Source organism: Sus scrofa, chromosome 6 (assembly GCF_054392235.1).
Source record: "Sus scrofa isolate SSC_HxYL_T2T_F1_AM1 chromosome 6, Sscrofa_HxYL_maternal_Yorkshire_Landrace_v2.0, whole genome shotgun sequence".
Lineage (NCBI taxonomy): Eukaryota > Metazoa > Chordata > Mammalia > Artiodactyla > Suidae > Sus > Sus scrofa.
The window spans coordinates 97,523,597-97,543,361 of NC_139388.1; the positions used below are offsets into that span (position 1 = coordinate 97,523,597).

The 19,765-nt window shown below is 54.1% G+C and overlaps 1 protein-coding gene across 9 annotated transcripts in view; it reads right to left on the reverse strand.

The window, feature by feature from the left end:
- The window catches only part of GRIK3 (glutamate ionotropic receptor kainate type subunit 3), a 247,961-nt gene that overhangs the window by 182,966 nt on the left and 45,230 nt on the right, over positions 1-19,765 (reverse strand). For 3 of the 9 annotated variants that reach the window (XR_014807464.1, XR_014807470.1, XM_021095962.2), the window contains exon 1: positions 12,346-12,613. The exons of the other annotated variants lie outside the window; for them this stretch is intronic. The gene's annotated coding sequence lies outside the window, so the exon portion shown is untranslated. Of the gene's footprint in view, positions 1-12,345; positions 12,614-19,765 lie in introns of those variants that run through there. 9 annotated transcript variants of the gene reach the window in all.

Here is a 19,765-nt window from a genome sequence, read left to right on the forward strand (position 1 = left end):
AGTTAGCTACTGCTGCATAACAAACCACCACAGAACTCAGTGGCTTACAGTGATAAGCATTTGCTACTGCTCAGGAGTCTACAGATCAATCAAATGGCTCTTCCAATGTGCACCAGGTGAGGCAGACCCAGGCAGGGCTCACTAGTGTGTCTGTGGTCTGTAGGGGTTAGCTGGTCTAGAATGACCTCATTTAATGACTAGCAGTTGACTACCAACTGGGGCAACAGGCCACCCATCTCTCATCACCCAAAAGGCATGCCAGGCTTGTTCATAGAGCAGTAGCAAGACTCAGAGAGAATAAAAAGTAGGCAAGGAGTCTTGAAGTCAGGCTTAGAATTGATGCAATGTCTCTTCTGCAAATTCTATTGGCTGAAATAGACTTCACCTCTTGATGGGAGATGCCCTAGTCATAACACATAGATCATGGATAGAGGGAGGAATGAAAGCTTAGAGCCATCTGCCATCAACTTACTAGTGGAGATTGGAACTGTGCACATCTGAAGAGGACATACACGGGCGAAGCTGACACTGGCCATGCTTGGACATCACTTCATGGTGCTGGAGCAGTACAGCTGGGTGGGTCAGCAACAGATGGTTGCTCCTGGTTATGTTGACCTCTATAAACTGAATTGACCCTCTAAACATGGTATCCAGCCCCAGTCTAAGTGGCCAGGCACTGGGTCAGAAGAGGGCTCCAGATCTAACAGCTTTGACCACAACATGTGCTCTGATGGTTGGACTGGCCCGCGAGGAACCATTCACACTCCCTTGCTGGAACTGATGTCATGGGCTCACTAATCAACAGGTCAGAGTTAGGTCTTAACCTGCGGCTGGAGATCCATGTCCAGTTCTGGTCCACCCAGAGTTCAAAGGCCAGGGTTTGGTCTCCCAGCCCAACTGATTGAACAGTCAGATCTGGAAGGCCTGGCACAGACCTGCTTTAGGTCTGGACCCTCTCCATCACTGCCTTGGAGGCCATGCTTTGGATCACATCCTCCTTGGACATGGCTGATGGGACAAAAGAGCAGGCACTTGACCCAAAGATGAAGGATCTGTGACCTAGCTCATAAAGAAGGGTTGATCCAGGAGTTCCTATTGTGGCTCAGAGGTAACGAACCCAACTAGTATCCATGAGGACGTGTGTTTGATCCCTGGCCTCGTTCAGTAGGTTAGGGATCTGAGGTTGCTGTGAGCTGTGGTGTAGGTCACAGACGTGGCTCAGATCTGGCGTTGCTGTGGCTGTGGTGTAGGCTGGCAGCTGCAGCTCTGATTCAACCCCTAGCCTGGGAACTTCCATATACTACGGGTTGAGGCCCTAAAAAGACCCCCCAAAAAAAAAAAATCCAATCAGATTTCCTCTCTTGGGAATCTGAACAAGAAAGAGAAAAGGTCTGCTGGTCAGTGGCAGGAGCTGCAGCTGAAAGAGGATGAGGTTTGTGTCTGACCTGAGAGGGCACGAGGGGCCACAGGGAGCCCAGGTGCTGGGGCACAGAAGCCATGTGGTGCAGAGGGTGGGGGTGGAGGGAAGAGAAGAGGGGACACTCACACTTCATAGTCCTAAAACCACCACTGAGATGGGGAGGATGAGGGAGGGAGGAAGTAGGAGAGGGACTGAGATAGAGAGAGGCCGCCGTCCAGGGCCCCCTGGATCCCGAAGGCGTTCCAGTTCCAACTCTAACCCACGTGCTTCTTGCCAGTAAGTCCTCCTGAGTGGGCTTTTATCCCTTGCAGTTCGACAAAGCAACCACAACACTCCACAAACTCACACGTTCCAGCGTGTCTGGGTCTCTGCGTGTCCTTCTCAGTTTCCTAGTAAAGCTCCCTTTGAAAGAGTCCGACTTCACTGTAGCGGAACCAGCAGGACCAAATCATGGACCCACAACCTGTTCTCCCGCAGTGGCCAGAAGGATATTTTTAGAATTTGAATCTGGGGAGGCCACAGCCAAGGCTTCCCTGGGAAGACTTGGACACTTCCCATTGCTCTTAAGATAAACCACAAATTCTCCAGAGGCCTACAGAGCTCCGTGCGGTCTGGCCTCTGCCCAGCTCTCCAGCCCACCTCCCACCACACTCCCCTCCCCTGCTAGCTGGTTTCACTGGGGTACTAGCACCTCTCCTCGTGGCATAAATGTGCTAGGCTTCTTTTCACACAGGGTCTTTGTCCCTGCTGCTCCCTCTGCCTGGGGCCCTCCTCCCCCAGGAGGTGCCATTTGCCACCCCTCCCACCCTACTGGAATCGGTTTCTGTGGTTCAGACGGACGCTGGAGTTGCCGAGACATCCTCCAGGAGAAGCCCCTCCCACACAGCTTGTGTTAATAACAGGCACCTGGCCCCGCCCACCTGGGTCAGCTCCGCCCACCTGGAGTCAGCCCTGCCCACCCCAGTCCCAGGAAGGTCTGGCTTCCCTCAGCGGGGCGCCTCTTCTCTCTCCCACCCCCGACCCTGGGGAAGAAAGTATAGAACACAGCAATGGCTACCATCACTAAGTTTAGGGTCCACAGCAGCAGGAAATGATATGAAAGATTGTCTTGCTCTTTTATTTATAGGTGGGGAAACTAAAGCTCCCACATCCATCCATCCTTCTATTTCTGTCCCATTGGCTTGACCATAAGAACAGCAAGCTATAGCCAAAGAAAATAATGATCACGGCTGCAATCTATTGAGGGCTGATCATACACCAGGCACCATGATGAGTATCTGACATGGATGATTTTACTTCATTCTTCCAACACATTAACTAGATGAATAAACTGGGGCGCAGGGAGGCTTTAGGTGTCCCTTGCTAAGTGGTGGTGGGATTTAAACCCGGGCAGTCTTGTTCAAGAATGAATGCCTGCTTCGCTATCCTGACCTGCCTTGGCCAACTCAGGCCAATCTAGGGCTTCTCTATGGAAGCAAGTGGCTGGAGGAAGACACTCACTCACCATGGGGCTCCGCTGGGTCTCAGGGTGGGGGAGGGAGTCAGGCATCACCACACCCTCTTAGTTGGTTGCTGGGTGACTAGGGAGGCAGCCAGCCAGGATCAGAGGTGACAAAAGGGAAGGTAAAGGGAACCATCTCTAGAGTTCCCTTTAGATGATGCTCTCAGACGCCTCATCACCAAGGTGAGGTGGGGGTCATTGTTTCCCTTTCAGAGTCCAGAAAACTAGGTCTAGGAGACTCGCACAGCTTGTAAGTGACCAGACTAGGAAGTACAGCCAGTCCTGCATGATCAGTCTCTTTTTGTCATCTGCTGCATTTTATCTCCCCAAAGCCAGCCTGGTCATGCCTCCAGGAGGGACGGGGTTGCTGGGGAGAGGTGGTTGGTGTCTTTATTCCTCTTGTTTATTCTTTCTAGGAGTGCTGCCTATGGCATCCATGCAGTATATATTTGAGTACCTACAATGTACTGGGAATATGATATTGAAAAAAGAAGCCTAGAGTCTCATGGAGGGAATCAGACAAGAAATGAGGCTGTAACATCAAGTAGCAAATGACACCAGCCTAGCAACAAAGGAGCAGGTGTCTGTGTCTCTCTGGGCTGTCCTGGCAAAGGAACGTGAAGTGGCAGGTGCGACTTCACCTGGTGTCTCCTGAGGGAGGTACTGGGGATGAGAAGGAGTCTTTGCCAAGGTCCTTGAGCTGCTCCCAAGCCCCCTCCCCCACCGCAACATCCCCAGCTCCTGAATCCCACTCCTGCTGTCCCTCCTCAGCCAGCCCAGGCAAGGATGCCCCAGAAGGCATGTTTCCTGCAGACTTTCTTGTTTGCCCAGCCAAACTGGGACTGGAGCCAGGTGGAGAGGGTGGGCGATGCTGGCAAGAGGCAGCTCCCCAGAGAGGACACAGGTGATCGGGTTCCCAGACTGGCCAGAAGCACTGTTGTTTGCTGTGGCTGTGGCCACTCAGGGCTGGGGTCTCACGTGCAGCTGCTGTGCCTACAGCTACCTGAGGAGGTGGCCTGGCTTGACCCACCAACAGAGAGGATGGGGGGTTGCGAACAGAGTCCTTGAGAAAGGCCCGTTGGTCCACAGCTGGCCCTTGAAGGTTCTTGCTACTCAAAGTGAGGAACTTGGACCAGACCTTGGGGGCTTGTTAGAAATACAGTCTCCGGCTCCACCCTAGGCCCACAGAATCTGATCTGCAGAAGAACAATCCCATTGTTCAAGTAGGAGAAGCACTGCCTGAGGCCACTCCTCTCCAGGAAATGGCCAGGGGACCGGCAGAGAGAGAGAGAGCCCAGCCGCTTGAGGGAGGGTGCTGGCAAGTCGCTGGTCAGGGACCGTGGAAGAGGCAGCAGGGGGCAGATCGACAGTGAGGAAGGGGAGGGGAGAGGGACAAGAGGTGGAGAGGGGGTCAGATGCTCCAAGGCAGGGGGAGGGAGGGAGCCGAGCTGGAAGTGGGGGAGGAGGAGGAAGGAGGGGCAGCTGCTGCCAGGCAGGCAAGCTGAAGGATGTTGGCTAACAAGTAGGGCAAGGAGCCGACTGCAGCTCTCAGAGCACCGCTGACAACTCCCCAGAGCCTCATCATCTCCACGGACAATTAAAACCCGGCTGTCTCGAGTGAGCCCTGGCAGCCGGGGGGCCAACCTGCTGCTGCTGCCTCGGCTCTAGCTCCAGCCCTCTCTCTCCCTGTCGCACCATTGCTGTTCCGTCCATGCTCACACCACACACCGGCGGGCGTCTGCACCTGTGCGCACCCAAGCAGTGGGCATATTCCACCCCATATACACACCAGGGGTCCCCAGGGCTCTAGGAACAGCTGCCTTTCTGGACACGGTGCGCACACAAACACCCACACGCCAACAGCCTCCTCCCCAACCCTGTCCCTCACATCTGAGAGTTCGTGCACACACACACACTGGCATGCATGGACCCACATCCCCAGGCCTACCCTGTCACACACAGTCTCCCACGTGTACGCTTCTGCTCACACCCCATGTACATGTGGTAGATACGTGCATGCACATCCCTTCCAGAACCTGGGGATGGAGGGGAATAAAAATTTAAGGGGACACTCACTGAGAGCTTCCCATGTAGCAGGCACTGTCCCAAGTGCTTTCTTTTTTTCTTTCTTTCTTTCTTTTTTTTTTTTTAGAGCCACACCTGCAGCATATGGAGGTTCCCACGCTAGGGGTTGAATCGGAGCTGTAGCCACTGGCCTACACCACAGCCACAGCAATGTCAGATCCGAGCCGCATCTGTGACCTACACCACAGCTCACGGCAATGCCGGATCCTTAACCTACTGAGGGAGGCCAGGGATCGAACCTGCATCTTCATGGATGTTAGTCAGATTCGTTTCTGCTGAGTCATGACGGGAACTCATCTAAATATTTTCCATAGCTTTTCTCCTCTCTGCGCCCCCAGGAGGTAGGAGCCACGATCATTTTCATTTCATACATATGGAGGCACAGAGAGGTCAAGGCTTTGGCTCAGGTCACACAGTTCATAAGCAGCAGGGCTGGGACTCAAGTCAGAGCTCTTGACCAGGACTCGATACTGCTCCATCCCATGATGCTCATGGTAAGAAACCTTCAAAACTGAGGCCCTCCTTGACCCCCTCATTTAAATTGGGTTCCTTGAGGTGCTCTGGGCTTTTCCTTGAAGTTGATGATCACAGTTAATGATATATTTATGAAACTGTCCGTCTTTCACTCATTCACTCTAAGAGGGCTGATGCAGGACCTCCCATGTCCTGAGCACTGTTCTGGGTGCTGAGACCTATTCCAGTCTGTGTCTCCCACCACTGTCCACTTGTGGGGCAGGGGGTTCCACCCATACTGCTCCTGGCATGACTTCGACAGAGAGCAGGCACCCAATAAGAGTCTAGACTGAATTAATGGATGGGTGAAGAAGACAGACAGCACTGCATTGACCCACCCTGGCATCTGCACACACCCGCACACCCGCCAGCAGAGAGCCTTGGTTCGGGTCCGAGCCTTGCATGCAGTGTCTCAAAGCCTCCGCATCCATGGGCCATCACTCTGCCACATCCTCAGGGATGCACTCTCACACATGCTCACACACACACTCACACTCACAGGCACCCTCTCATCCCACATCCGCACCCACACACACTTACACCGCCCTCTCCCACACCAGTGGGGAAAGGGGTGTGACTCCTAGAGCTTCACCAGGAGACAGAGAAGGCAGAGGAAAGGGAGAGTCATAGCTCAGGGCACCTTGTCCCAGAAGTGACCCTCCCAGAGATCCTGTCCCCAGATCTCTAAATGGCTACTACCTACTGCCCATGTCTGGGACTCGGGGGCTCTGGGCAAGATGACGATGGGGTCAGTGTGGATAACAGGGTGCTTTCAGGGTAGGAATGGTGGGTATCGAGGTGAAAGAGTGGGAGTGGCAGTCAGGAGGGAAGGGAGGAGGAGGTGGGTGGGTGACTGCTGGGGGCTGCCCTGGGGTGAGGACAAAACCCCTTTCTTCCCTGGCGCCCCCTCTAGCCTGGCTGAAGGGGTAGCACCTCCACGCCTGAATCATCTGGCTGTGTGGGAGGCAAGAGCACAGGGCCCAGGCCAGCAGGGCCACGTGAACACTGAGGGCAGGCTGAGGATTAATCAGGGCGATCCGGGCCTCAGGGACAGCTCAGGCAGAGCCAGCACACATGGAATGGGCAGAGGAGGGGGTGGGGGGCCAGGCTGGACAGGAGGCTAGGTCGCAGCTAACGATGGTCACGGGCTCCATGAATCGAGGGTAGAGGCAGAAAGAACACAGTGGGCACTGGCACTCAGAGCACCCCAAACTGGGTCCCGCTCGCAACGATGGTGGATGTTCAGGAGTGCGGGAAGGAGGGGTAGCTACAAGCTTTGGAGACCAGGAGGCAAGCCAGAGGGCTCAGAGAGAAAGCTGGGGTCGATAAACTAGGTACAAATTGTGCCTTTTTTTTTTTCCTGGCCACACCTGTGGTGTAGGGATCGAACCCTGATCCGCATCCTAGACCTACGACAGTTGTGGCAACGCTGGATTCTTGACCCTTTAACCTACTGCACCCAGCTGGGGAGCAAACCTGTGCCTCCACGGAGACAAGAGGGATCACTAACCCACTGTGCCACAGCAGGAACTGGGATCAAATAGGGATGGGGAAAGGACAGAGGGTCAGGGTGACAGTGATGGCGGACAGGGGCTCTTCTTGAGAGTCCCAGGAGGAGAAGGAGGGGGAGGGGCTGGGGTGCTGCTCTTGCTCTGCCACCATCCCCCTCCTCAGGTTCCAAGGCAGGTCAGGATGTTCCTGCCTATGCCTAATAAAGCTGCCCAAAGTCCTGAAACCTGGAGTCGCCCTGCAGCAAGGGCTCCTGGTGCACCTTCCCTTCCCGGCCACAGCCCCTCGCGTCTGCTTGCCTCCCCACGGCTGCCATCACTCTGGGACTCGGGCCTTGGGGCACAGTCTTCCTGGGGCTCACCTTGATGTCTGGGATGGGAGCAGCAAGAGCAGGCATGGTGAGGAGTTCCCATTGTGGCTCAGAAGTTTGTGAACTCGACTAGTATCCATGAAGACACAGGTTCGATCCCTGGTCTCGCTCAGTGGGTTAAGGATCCAGCGTTGCCATGAGCTGTGGTGTAGGTCGCAGATGCAGCTCGGATCCCACGTTGCTGTGAGCTGTGGTGTAGGCCGGCAGCAGCTCCTATGTGACCCCTAGCCTGGGAACTTCCAGGTGCCACAGGTACAGGCCGTGCCCAGGAAGGCATGTGAAGAGTGGCACACGCATGGGCACACCTGCCTCGGCTCCTCTTTGGCCTCCTTTGTCGCTACCGGGCATAAGGTATGGGCAGGCTGCCCATTCTCAGGTGTGGTGGCGGGATGACCTTTCCCGCTAGGGCATCTCAGGGCAGAGGAAAGGCTTTGGATCTCAGTCTTCCTCCCCCACAACAGCAACTCCCAAATGTCAGACTGCAGCTTTGCACAGGCTGTACCCTAAGCCCCCAGCTACTGTCATTAGACCTCAAAGGCACTCCTGCCTCCTGCCCTCCAGTCTGTCGCAGGCTTCTGCTGCCCCTCAGACCTCCCGCTGGAGCTGGAGCTGTATGTGGCTTCTTCTCCCTCCCCACCGCCATGGGCCATGTTGCACTGGGGCCCTTCTCTGTCTAATCTCCCCCAAAGTGGGACCTGCCATGGAGGGTGGCTGATATTCCTCCCTCCTCCTTGCTGTGGTGTCTTTGTGAAGCTATGGCAGCAGGGATGGTGGAAGATGCTGGCTCCAGAAGGTTGGAAAGCAAGTTTCCCTGGATCCCAGCTCCCATCCCAGCTATTCCTCCCCCAGCCCAAGAGGAAGGGACCTCATTCTTCAGCTTTGAGGAGCCCACGTCCTACCCCCCTAGGACCCAGGCTCACTATCGCCTCCTCTCCGAGCTTCCAGAGAGGATCCTAAGGAGCCAACTGCTCAAGAGAAATGGATGTTTACTGGTTCCGACTTGAACAGAGAATGTCACAGTTCTTCACTCAACAATCTGTCTATCCATCCTCCCATCCACCCACACACCCACTAGCCCATCCTTCTCTCCCTCCACCAATCCTTCCGCCTATCCATCTAGCCATTCATCCATCATCCATCCACCCACTCACCCACTAGCCCATCCCTCCCTCCCCTCCTCTATCAGCCCTTCCGTCCATCCATCTATCTATTCATCCATCCATCCATCACCCATCCATCCATCCACCCACTAACCCACTAGCCCATCTTTCCCTCCTCTCCTCTATCAGTCCTTTTGTCCATCCATCCATCCAACTATTCATCCCTCCATTAATTCAGGTTATGCTCCCTAAACTATGGCTATGCCAGGCCCTGGGCTCTGTGGACAAAGAAGATGAATAAACAAACAGTCCCTGCCCTCGATGAGCTCCCAGTCTAGTCAAGGACCAGATGTGGAGACAGATAGCTGACAAGACAATGTGATAAAGGCAATTACCAAGCTACGAACAAAGAGCTATGGAAACACATTGACCAAAGCCTGGAGGGGCTGGGGAAGGCTTGGCAGAGGCCGTGACATTTCAGCTGAGTCTTGAAGAATGAGTGGCATTCTTCCAGCCAGAGACCTGCGGGAGAGCTCATGCTGATAGCCCTCAGAAGTGTCCTGTGACAGTTTTAGCTCCATAACTGATAACTTTGGGGTTCAAACCAAATCCTCTCCAGCCGCTGAGCTCGAACCTGATGCAGTCATTTTAGACCTTGAACTAAGAACTGGAGCCTCATAGAAAAGAGTCACCGGTCCCTCCCAAGGACACAATCTCCCCGTAGAAATCCCAGCATGTGCATTTAGGGATTTATAAGTAGCTCTGGCTAGCTGAGGCGTCCCTTTCCCTCTCACAGAAATCTTGATCAAAGTTGAACTGTCAAGAACAGAGCCCCAAGCAGTGGCCACACCTTGTCCAAAGTCAGAGTCAAGCCAGGGAGTTGAGGAGGCAGACAAGGACACAGCTCCAAGCCCAGCAGATGGGCAGTGCTAAAGTTCAACTGCATGTCTGCCTAAACCTGAGACAAGGATTTGCATTCGAGAAGTTTATTTGGGATGTGATGCCAATAAACACTGATGAAGAAAGGGGATGGGAGGCAGGGAAGGAAAGGAAGCCCCAGAATGGAGTGTTGCTGGGAGTTCCCCTCGTGGCTCAGTGGTAAAGAACCTGACCAGTATCCATGAGGATTTGGGTTCAATCCCTGGCCTTACTCAGTGGGTTAAGGATCCGGTGTTGCCATGAGCTGTGGTGTAGGTCTTAGACATGGTGCAGATCCTGCATTGCTGTGGCTGTGGCATAGGCTGGCAGCTGTAGCTCCAATTTGACCCCTAATCTGGGAAATTCCATATGCCACAGGTGCAGCCCTAAAAATAAAAAAAACAAAATAAAAAGGTATATTGCTGAGTATATTGTAGCCGAGGACCACTTGGGTCAATCTCACTGGCTCATTCTGGGAGACAGCATAGATTATGCCCAGAGGAGCTACAAAGCCGAGGTACTTACCCTCCAATTTCTATCCACCACTGGCTGAGGGCTGCTCCTGGGGCATCAGCACCCCAGCCCTTTGACCCGGGAAAGGAGTCTCAGGTACTTGCAGCAAAATCCTGCCAGCACGACTGGAATGGTGAGTGCCAAAGGGTCGCGGTCACGGTGCCATCAGCTTCTGCCACAGTGCCCACACCAGGACCCCCTCTGACTGCAGCATAAAGAGACAGGCTACCTTCGATGAGGGAAGTGTTAGGTTTCAGACACTCAAAAGAAATCTAAATAATTGGGAAGGTTCGACTCCGAACAGTGATCAGTGACAACTCATAGATCAATGACATCCAGATGGCAAGTGCCTGCCTAATAGGACTCAGGCAGGGTACAAAAGGTGCCAGGATCAAGGTTCCAAAGAGCCTGAATGCAAATAAAAACCCATGGCTGGACACCACCCTTCTGGCCCCGGAGCATCACTATAGAGCCTGTGGCGAGGATGGCACCGGGGCAGTGTGGTGGTTGGCAGTCACCTCCCATCTAAGGAGCAGTGGGAAGCACTCAGGTTGCTTTGGGGGTGACAAGCCCCAGGAAGCTCCGCTAAGCACCCAAATCCACCCGGAGACCCTGACGCAGGGCGAGAAGCAGCCATGGCTGTCAGCCAGACAGGCAAAGAGCAGAGCCCCTTCCGTGGGAGGACTTGCGATGCGCCCAGAGCTCCTGGTAAGTACGGCGCAACTTTACTCCTGAGTGTTGCAAAGTGAAACTCCCCAAAGTGCCGAGTCACAGAAAAACGCTAAGATTCTTCACACATGGAATAATGAGGCAATAAAACTCAACGATAAAGTTAAATAATTTACCATAAATATCTAAAGCTCTCAAATTATTCTCTGCATTGACTGCCTATGTTTAAAATGATCTTTGCATTCACGATGTCACAGATGGCAAAAGCAGACAAGAGAGTCCTTGACAACCCTAACTGCAATTAGCCCTTCCCAGCTGCGGTGATTTAAAGGCCTTTTCAGTTAAGCTGAATGAAACACCCGCGCTTTATAAATAAAGGCTTTACCAGGGCTGACAATGAAGTATTTGAAACGTACAGGCCTGAGCTGGTGGAGAGGGGGTGGCGGGAGCCTACTGTCACTACATCCTAAAACCCAAGCCCTACACACCCCTCCCCAGCTTCCCGCTCCCGTGATCCTCAGACACACTCCCCCTCCCTCTCAGAGAGCAGCACCCACTTCAAACAAGCTCCACCACCACCCCCCGCCCCCCACACAGACACGCCCCTACTCTCTCCCCACGCCTGCATCTCTGGTCCACCTTCCTACACCAGCACTTGCACACACACTCTGTCCCCTCACACAGGCATACAGGTGTCTCTGCCCCTGCACACCTATGCACATGCACGCCCCCATCCCTTCTCCCCTTTGTGCACGTGCATGCACACACGTACACACACACACCCCCCCACACACACACATAAGGCTGAGGATTATGCATCTACAAAAAGGTGCCCAGACCATGAACAATTTCTCGGCAGGTACAGGCCAAATGAGGCCAACTGTCCTGGATGGGAGACCCTAGTGCCAGCGTTGGTGGCCGGGCCTGGCGCCTTCGCTCAACACTGTGGCTGGCCAGGGAGGAGGTGCCCTTCAACAGCACTCCAGCACCTTGAGACAGGAGGCAGGAGGCGGCAGTGTGCGAAGGAGGTCAAGGTTACCTTCTGATTGCTGGCAGAGCGCTCCTCCCAGGGGCCTGGCTGGTTAATTGCTTGGAGTCTGGTGTGACAGAGGGAGCTGTCCGCAAAATGGCCCTGTGAATCACATGCTCCGATCTCCTTCTGGGGAGACCAAGCCCGGATCCTCACTGCTTCCCGGCCCAGCCTCATCCACCACACAGGAGACCCAGGCCAGGTCCCCACCCAGCCCAGCAAAGCTTGGCTGCCCCTCTTGCTCACCCACTCGGGGGTCCACAGGGTCCTGTATATCCTGCTGGGACCAGAGCTTGTCCCCAGCCCAGCCTCAGCCAGAAACAGTCCTAACTCCTAGCCTCGCCTACCTGGTACCCACAGAGAGGGGGCAACCACTTTGCCCTTTTACTGAGCAGTTACTTCATCCCAGGCACCACGCTAAGCCTCTTCTAGGCTTTTATCCCCTTTGCGTCTGGCATCGCATGAAGTACGTACTATTATCCTCACCCTCAATTTTCAGATAAGAGAACCAACACAGGGAACTTAAGGAACTTGCCTACGACCTCATAGGGATTCCAACTGCAGCAGCTCAGCTTCAGGGCACACACACCCGAAGCCACTGCACCATAACAAGGCTCTCACGGCTTGCCCTCCAGGTCCCTGTCCCTCTGAACCCTCCGGAACCCAGACCCGCCAAGCTGAGCCCTGCACCCCTGCCCGGCGCTCCCAGCTGCCTACCTTGAGCTTGAAGTCCTGTTTCTGAGATACAAGCCAGCCCTGACAGTCAGGGCGCCCCATCCGCCTGTCCTCACTCCATCCAGCTGTGTCCGCTGGGCTGGACTCTCCCCACCCAGCCGTGTTCTTAGTGCCTGGGTCCCCCATCGTGAAGTCCTCTTTCACTGGCCAGCTGGGAAGGGCCAGTACTCTGGTACCAACAATATCCCCGCATCCTTGCGGAATGGGAGAAGTCGGGAGGAGCTGGCCCTGGACAGCCTCTGAGGCTATTGGGAGGATGGGCCAGAAGTTCTGGGGAAGCACTTGGACTCTGCTGGAGGGCTCCACCCAGACGAGTCCTCATTAATGTGCTGTTTTTAATAACTGAGTTCCAGGGAGCTGTCTGGGCTGGGGCCCAACTCACAGAAGAGGAAAACAAAATTCATTTTCTCTAATGGCAAATACAGGCACGTTCAGGATCTTGAGATCCGGTGGAGGAATGGATGACACCATTCCTTTGTAAGCATGGATGCGAGCACGGAGGCATCACCAAGGACTGGTGGGAGATCGGGAGCAAGGGGGCAGCTGCAAACCGTTGAGCCCAGAGTCCTGGCTGCTGATGTAGCCAGAGGTCCGGGGAGTGGGGTGAATGGCCCCCTGGGGGCCAGTGGGATCAGGATGAGAAGGAGCATTGCTTAGCTGCAGACTCAAGTCCAGGCCCTGCTGGGGCCAGAAGCCTCCCGGAAAGGAACAGTGATTTTGCCTCCATGGTCCATGTGGCTGCAAAGACTGGGTCTTGGGCTCCCACTCCCCTGTCTATCCCCCTGCTCCCCAGCTGCCCCTTCCTTGGTGTGTGCTTGGCAGGCAGAGGGGAGGCTGTAGATTACCCTAGGCTGCCTGAGGGAAGTCCATGGACTTCAGAGGCGGCACGAACATATCCTTGTTGTGTGACCTTAGGCCAGTCTCTTCATCTCTCTGAGCCTTCTTCTAAGTAGGAATAAAAGCCCTCCCCTCATCAGATCCAAGATTCAATGAATCTGCATAGTCAAGGCACTGAGCACTCAGCACAGGGCCAGCACATCAGAAATGCTTCATAAAAGTCAGTTCTTTACTCTTTCTTCCCCCTCCCAGACACCCCCCCCTTCACAGGTGTCCTAGACCATCACAGGGCAGAGCCTGATGGGGTCACAGAAACCATTGTCTCTAACTCCTGAGCTTTACAGGCCCAGGGAAAGGCAGTGAGCACCCCCGAGCACACAGTAGGGCAGTGACGGAGGCCAGACTCAAACCCTGTCCTGTCCCTCCCCATGGCACCTTGCTGCCCCCATCGGCTCACCTGTACAAAAGGCCGCTTTACCAACTTCCTGGCAACCACCCTCATTTTACCGAGAAAAGGCCAGAATGGGGAGCGGAAGGGGCGTGGGCCACCATCAGGGGGAGAGGGATGATTTGAACTCAGATCCCTGGGGCACCTAAAGCGCTCTTCCCAGGAATCTGCCTTTCCCCAGCTGAATGCTAAGAGCCTTGAGGGCTGCAGCCTCAGGTGGTTGCCACTTCTGCATTCAGCCCTCAGCCAGTCCAGGAAACAAGAGTGACCATAACAAGGAAGATTCAAAGTTCCTGTTGCAGCACAGCAGAAACAAATCTGACCAGTAACCATGAGATCGCAGGTTCAATCCCTGGCCTCGCTCTGTGGGTTAAGGATTGGCGTTGCTGTGAGCTGTGGTGTGGATACCAGTCGAGGCTCGGATCCTGCGTTGCTATGGCTCATTCCACCCTTAGCCTGGGAACCTCCATGTGCCATGGGTGCAGCCCTGAAAAGCAAAAAAAAAAAAAAAAAAAAAAAAAAGAAAAGAAAAGAAAATCCCGTTACAGCCTTAAAAAAAAGAAAAAAACAATGAAGGTTCTCAGCCAGGTGGCAGGGAGGATCCGGGACCACCTCTGTCCAAAGGAACCCATATCCTGTTGTGGACTGAGAGGCACATCTGATAGATGAGGGTTGGCTTGGGGCCACATGCTGGGAGAGCTGGCAGAGGCAGGGCTGAGCTGCTCATGGAGATAGTATGTGGGCCATGAGGAGGGGAGATGGGGCTGAGATGGGGCCTGGGAGTGTTGGCAGGAAAACAGGTGGCTGGTGGGGACAGTTCCCAGAAGAAAGCCAACTCCTGCCCTCCCATGGAGCTGGCCTCCTTCCCATTGTTTGCTTCTTCTCATGGTCAAGTTCATTGAACATCTGTAACGGGTGGACCCTTGGGGCACCAAGGGGAACAAGATGCTATTTTCTGCCCTTTGCACCAGATCCTTAACCCACTGAGCAGGGCCAGGGATTGAACCCGAAACCTCATGGTTCCTAGTCGGATTTGTTAACCACTGAGCCACGACGGGCACTCCTAAGGAGGCTGACTTTAAGGAAGGAAGGTCACCCAGGTGAGAGAAGTTATAAGGCAGAAGGTGTAAAAGAGACACCCAGTGCTTAGTGCAGCAGGATCCCAGGGTGTGCGGGGTGGGAGGAAGCTGGAGATGGAGGCGTTGGGGGGCTGGCAGGGGGCCTCAAAAACACACACCTCGGGAAGCTGGACCTTAACCTGCGGGCAACAGGGAGTCAGAGAAGGGATCAAATATTCACACTAAAAAAGTCCTACTCTGGGAATCCCTGTCGTGGCTCAGTGGTCACAAACCTGGCTAGGAGCCATGAGGATTCGGGTTCCATTCCCGGCCCTGCTCAGTGGGTTAAGGATCCAGTGTAGGTCGCAGACAAGGCTCGGATCCTGCATTGCTGTGCCTGTGGTGTAGGCCAGCGGCTGTACCTCTAATTAGACCCCTAGCCTGGAAACCTCCATATGCCATGGATATAGCCTGGAGAAAAAAAAAAAAAAAAAAAAGACAGAAAAGTCCTACTCTGGTGGCTGAATGATAAAGGATGGATTGGCCAGACCTCTTAGGAAATACCGGATCCCGGCAGAAGACAAAGCCGACCACAACTGAGGCAGTGATGATGGGAAGGCTGGAAGGGGTCGAGTGCCCAGGATACAGGCAGGCGGAATCCAATCAGATGAGAAGGGGGAGGAAGCACGGATTCCTCCCCAAGACTTGGCAGATGGCAGTGCTTTGAACCACCATGAGGAGCAACAGTCAAAACAGCTCATGTTTCTGGAGCACTGACTACGGGCCAGGCCTGTTATCAGTACTTTGCACTCATCAGCTCAGTTGATCCTCCCGGCAACTCTGTGAGGTGGGGACACCACCACTGTCCCCATTTTATGGATGAGCATACTGAGGCACAAAGGGGCAAGCAGCTTCCCAAGGCCATAGGGAGGAAGCACTGAGCCAGGATGAGAACCCAGCTTGACCTCAAGGCCTGAGCTCATGTCACTTTACTATCCCACAGCCCGGGGGGCAGGGAAGGTCGGTACCGCATATGACAAGTCCAAGGTGTCCTGGGACCTCTGGGAGGACCACTAGGGAGCAAACGTGGGCCTGAATTGCAGGTGGGGGTGGAGGCTCCAGAGGCATCAGTGCAGATGTGGGAGATGAAGCTGTGGGGGCGGGGGAGGTGGGGGGGGACACCTAACGGATCAGCGGCAGAGGAAGAGCCAGGGTGCCCTCTGCGCATGTGCCGTGAGAGCACAGGAAGGGGCGGGGGCCTGGTGGGAGCAGCACCCCCTGGGGTCAGGAGGCAGGACTGGATGAGTTCCTGTGCTGCCTCTTGCTGGAGGTGCATCCTTGAACCAATATCTTAACTCTGAGCCTGTGAGCCCATTTTCTATCAAGTGGGGATATGAATAATGCTCTGTTCCGAGGGCATTTGGGAGGATAAAACGCGACAACTTTCAAAAGCCTTTTGTTAAGAGGAAAGCTGATGGAGATTTGTAAGCTCCCTCACAGTAATGGTTTACGGATGTGAGTCTGGGCAAAGTCTGTGGAGGTGACATGTGGGAGACAGGGAGGGGGTGCGGTGGACACTAAGACACGCTGTCCCAATCTCCTTTAGGAAGAAAGGTTATTCCCTGTTCCCCCCGAACTCCCGTGCTGCCTGGCACAGCCCTCAACCAAGGTCGTGCCTCCTTCCAGGGTGCCCCATCCAGAACAGCTGGTCAGCACAGGAGGTACAGTTCTGCTCGGAAGGACCATTCTGGCTCCAGAGCTCCCCACTGAATTTGCAGAAGCTCATGGTGCCACCACAGCATTGCTCTTGGGGGAACCCTGCTTTCCCTTCCTCCCTTCAGAGGTGTGGGTCCCAAGAGCACGCCCCAAGAAACACCCGGCCATGCAGTTCCCGTCGTGGTGCCGCGGAAACGAATCTGACTAGTATCCATGAGGATGCAGGTTCAACTGGCTTTGCTCAGTAGGTTAAGGATCTGACGTTGCCGTGAGCGGACGCGGTCCGGATCCCATGTTGCTGTGGCTCTGGTATAGGCCAGCGGCTGCAGCTTTGAGTTGACCCCTAGCCTGGGAACTTTCATGTGCCGTGGGTGCGGCCCTATAAAGACCAAAAAAGAAAAGAAAAGAAAAGAAAAGGTCCAGCCAGGAGCTCCCCAAACCCACATGTAATCAATGACAGAGAGGCTCCCTGTCCCCTAGCAGCCCAGACCACTGGTGGACAGCATTGGCCATTATCTGGTCCTCCTGCCAGGGAGCAGCCTGGACCTCTCCAAGGGCCCCACACTTGGTCCAGTGTGTGGTCATCACCAACCAGGATTATCCCCATCTGCGCTTCTTTGCTCTGTGACCTAAGACAAGTTAATTCACCTCTCTGAGCCTTGGTTGCCTCTTCATCAAATGGGCACAGGAACCCCTACATCACACAAGTGTTATATTAAACCAGGGAACACTTCTTAAGATCTTCATGGGCTGCCTGGTTATGTAACACAGGCTCTGCCTTTAGATTATTTGTCAATTTTTTTTTTCCCAGTCTCTCAAAGAATTATACAATCGTCTAGGCTTCCAGTTACTTTAAGGGGAGCAAAGCTTCAGCAAGTTATTTAATCTCTCTGTTCCTCAGCTTTATTATCTACAGGGAACAGTGTCTTCCATGAAGCGGGTTTTCAAAAACATCAGCTGCCATCTTCCGAACTCTTTTATCAGCTGGTACCAAGAGATCAACGCAATACTCTTGGCTCTGGTCTCTCCCAGGCAGGGTAGTGTGGTACTATCCCCTCCCAAGGTAGATCTTTTAATTCCAATCACGATGCCCAGAATTTTGGAGAACGATTCTTTCCAGCCACTAGTTGCCACACCATATGGAGCATCATTCTAAGATTCCTGGGGAAGGGGGAACTCACCCCTAAAATGCTTTCACACATACTGTCATAGCATGTCTTTGCCTTTTGACTCTCATTGGATGCTGAATCTGCGTGTTAGGTACCACCTCTGTCTCTGCCACAGTTAACCTGGTCTGATTTGGAGAAAGCCTGGAGAAAGCCCTTTACAAACACAAGATCAGAGAGAACTCACAAATGAGACAGAGAGACGCTGCCAGAGACCTCCACTGAGCGGTGGGGACAGAGAAGGAGCACTGGGGATGGGCGCTGGGCAGATGCCCACCACGGGAAGGGAGCGGTTTCATGAAGGCCACAGAGCTGTCAAGACCCTTAGAAATGTTGCTGCTGTCATCCCACGTAATTGCAATTTCCCACAATTTCACATTACAAGTGAAATTAATAAGCATGCTTACACCAGCCGCACCATCAGTGCTAACAATTATCACTCTTCTTCATGGTGGGCACATTCACCCACCCCGTCCGTCGAAAGGGCAGCCTTGGACACTTCTGCTTTGTCTCTAGTGACCCTCCAACCCTCCCCCCCCTGGGTACCATATGATCAACTGAGGCTGGCAGCCCATCCACAGGTTGGCCAAAGCTCACAACAGTGGCTTCATGTGAAAAGGCAATGGTCCTATCAGATTCCTTCTCATGGGAATCTGAACGAGACAACACAAGTGACAGGCACGGGTTGTGGGGTGGGCAGGGCTGGACTGATGGGCGAGCACAGGTGTCAAGGCAGGGAATGAGGTGAGGAGGCAACGGGCAGTCAGGAAAACAGGGCAGGAACTCAGGGCACCTCAGTCCTGCCTATGGGGTCCTCCTGTGGCAGAGGTCCCCGGGGGCATCTCGGACTGCAAGCACCCTTCATCTGCTCTGCCCGAGTCCTGGTTCTTTCACTTTGTCTGGGTCCTGGACACACACATCCTGGCAATAAGCCCTTGTTATCTGAGATTATGAGAGGGAGACTGTGTTTCGCAATGCGTACCCACTCCCCGCTGCCTTGGAGCTGGGGGAGAGCCCTGGGGCATGCCAGCAGAAACTTCTGTGCTGTGGACAGAGCATCAGCGAGCCATTGCTAACCCACCTTGATATTTGTACTTCTCCGTTTTGTCCACAGGGAGAGCTTGAGAAGCTCCTCCAAGCACCTTGCTGACTGAATTCAGGCATATGACTTCCCCCGGTCTAATGTTTGCTGACCCTGTATAGGAAGGTTTATCTGCCAAAACTTGGCCTCGCACCTAACACAGCAGGTAGCACATGACAGGTCTTCAAGGAAACTTGCTTTATTGCTTATGGAACCCGTGTTCACCAGCCTTGGCTCCAGCAAACCCCCCAATGGGTGGTTTCTGGAAACCACTTTCCCTTTTGCCCATCCCCAGTCTCTCTAGAGGTCACCGGCAGCAAGCCAATCATCTCAAGGGCAAGTTCCATCAGTGCCCAGGCAGGGGGGCTCCTGCATGGCCCATCCTAGGGTTGTTTCTCTCCCAGCCTGGGCTGCCCCTCCAGGCTGATGATGCCTCCCCTCAATGGGAAAAGCAAAACAGGAGTAAAGTGGCATCTCTGTCCCTCATCACCCATCACCCTGAAGCCCTCTCAGTAGAAACTGAAAAAATGTTTTACGCTCCTCTAGCCTGCCTTCTGCTCCCTTCTTCCTCTACTCCTCGGCCCATTAGGGGGGTTACTGTTCCATTGTTATTATTATATATATATTTTTGCTTTTTAGGGCCACACCCATGGCACATGGAGGTTCCCAGGCTAGAGGTCCAATCAGAGCTACAGCTGTCAACCTACACCACAGCCACAGCAACACCAGATCCGAGCCACATCTGCAACCTCCACCACAGCTCACGGCAATGCCGGATCCGTGATCCACTGAGCGAGGCCAGGGATTGAACCCGCAACCTCATGGTTCCTAGCCTGATTCGTTTCGGCTGCACCATGACGGGAACTCCTACTGTTCCGTTATTACTACAGTAATGAAAGTAATAGGAAAAGGGAAGGACGCACCTACTGATTGGGCATGAGCTACATACCCATCACTGTGTTGGCATATCGCACGGACCAACTCTTCCCAGCCTTACAACCTCCTTTCTCAGAAAAGAGAAGCTCATAACTAATCCAAGGCTACACAGCAAGGAAGGGAGGGACCAAACCGGAACTTGAACCCTGGTCTGCTGAAC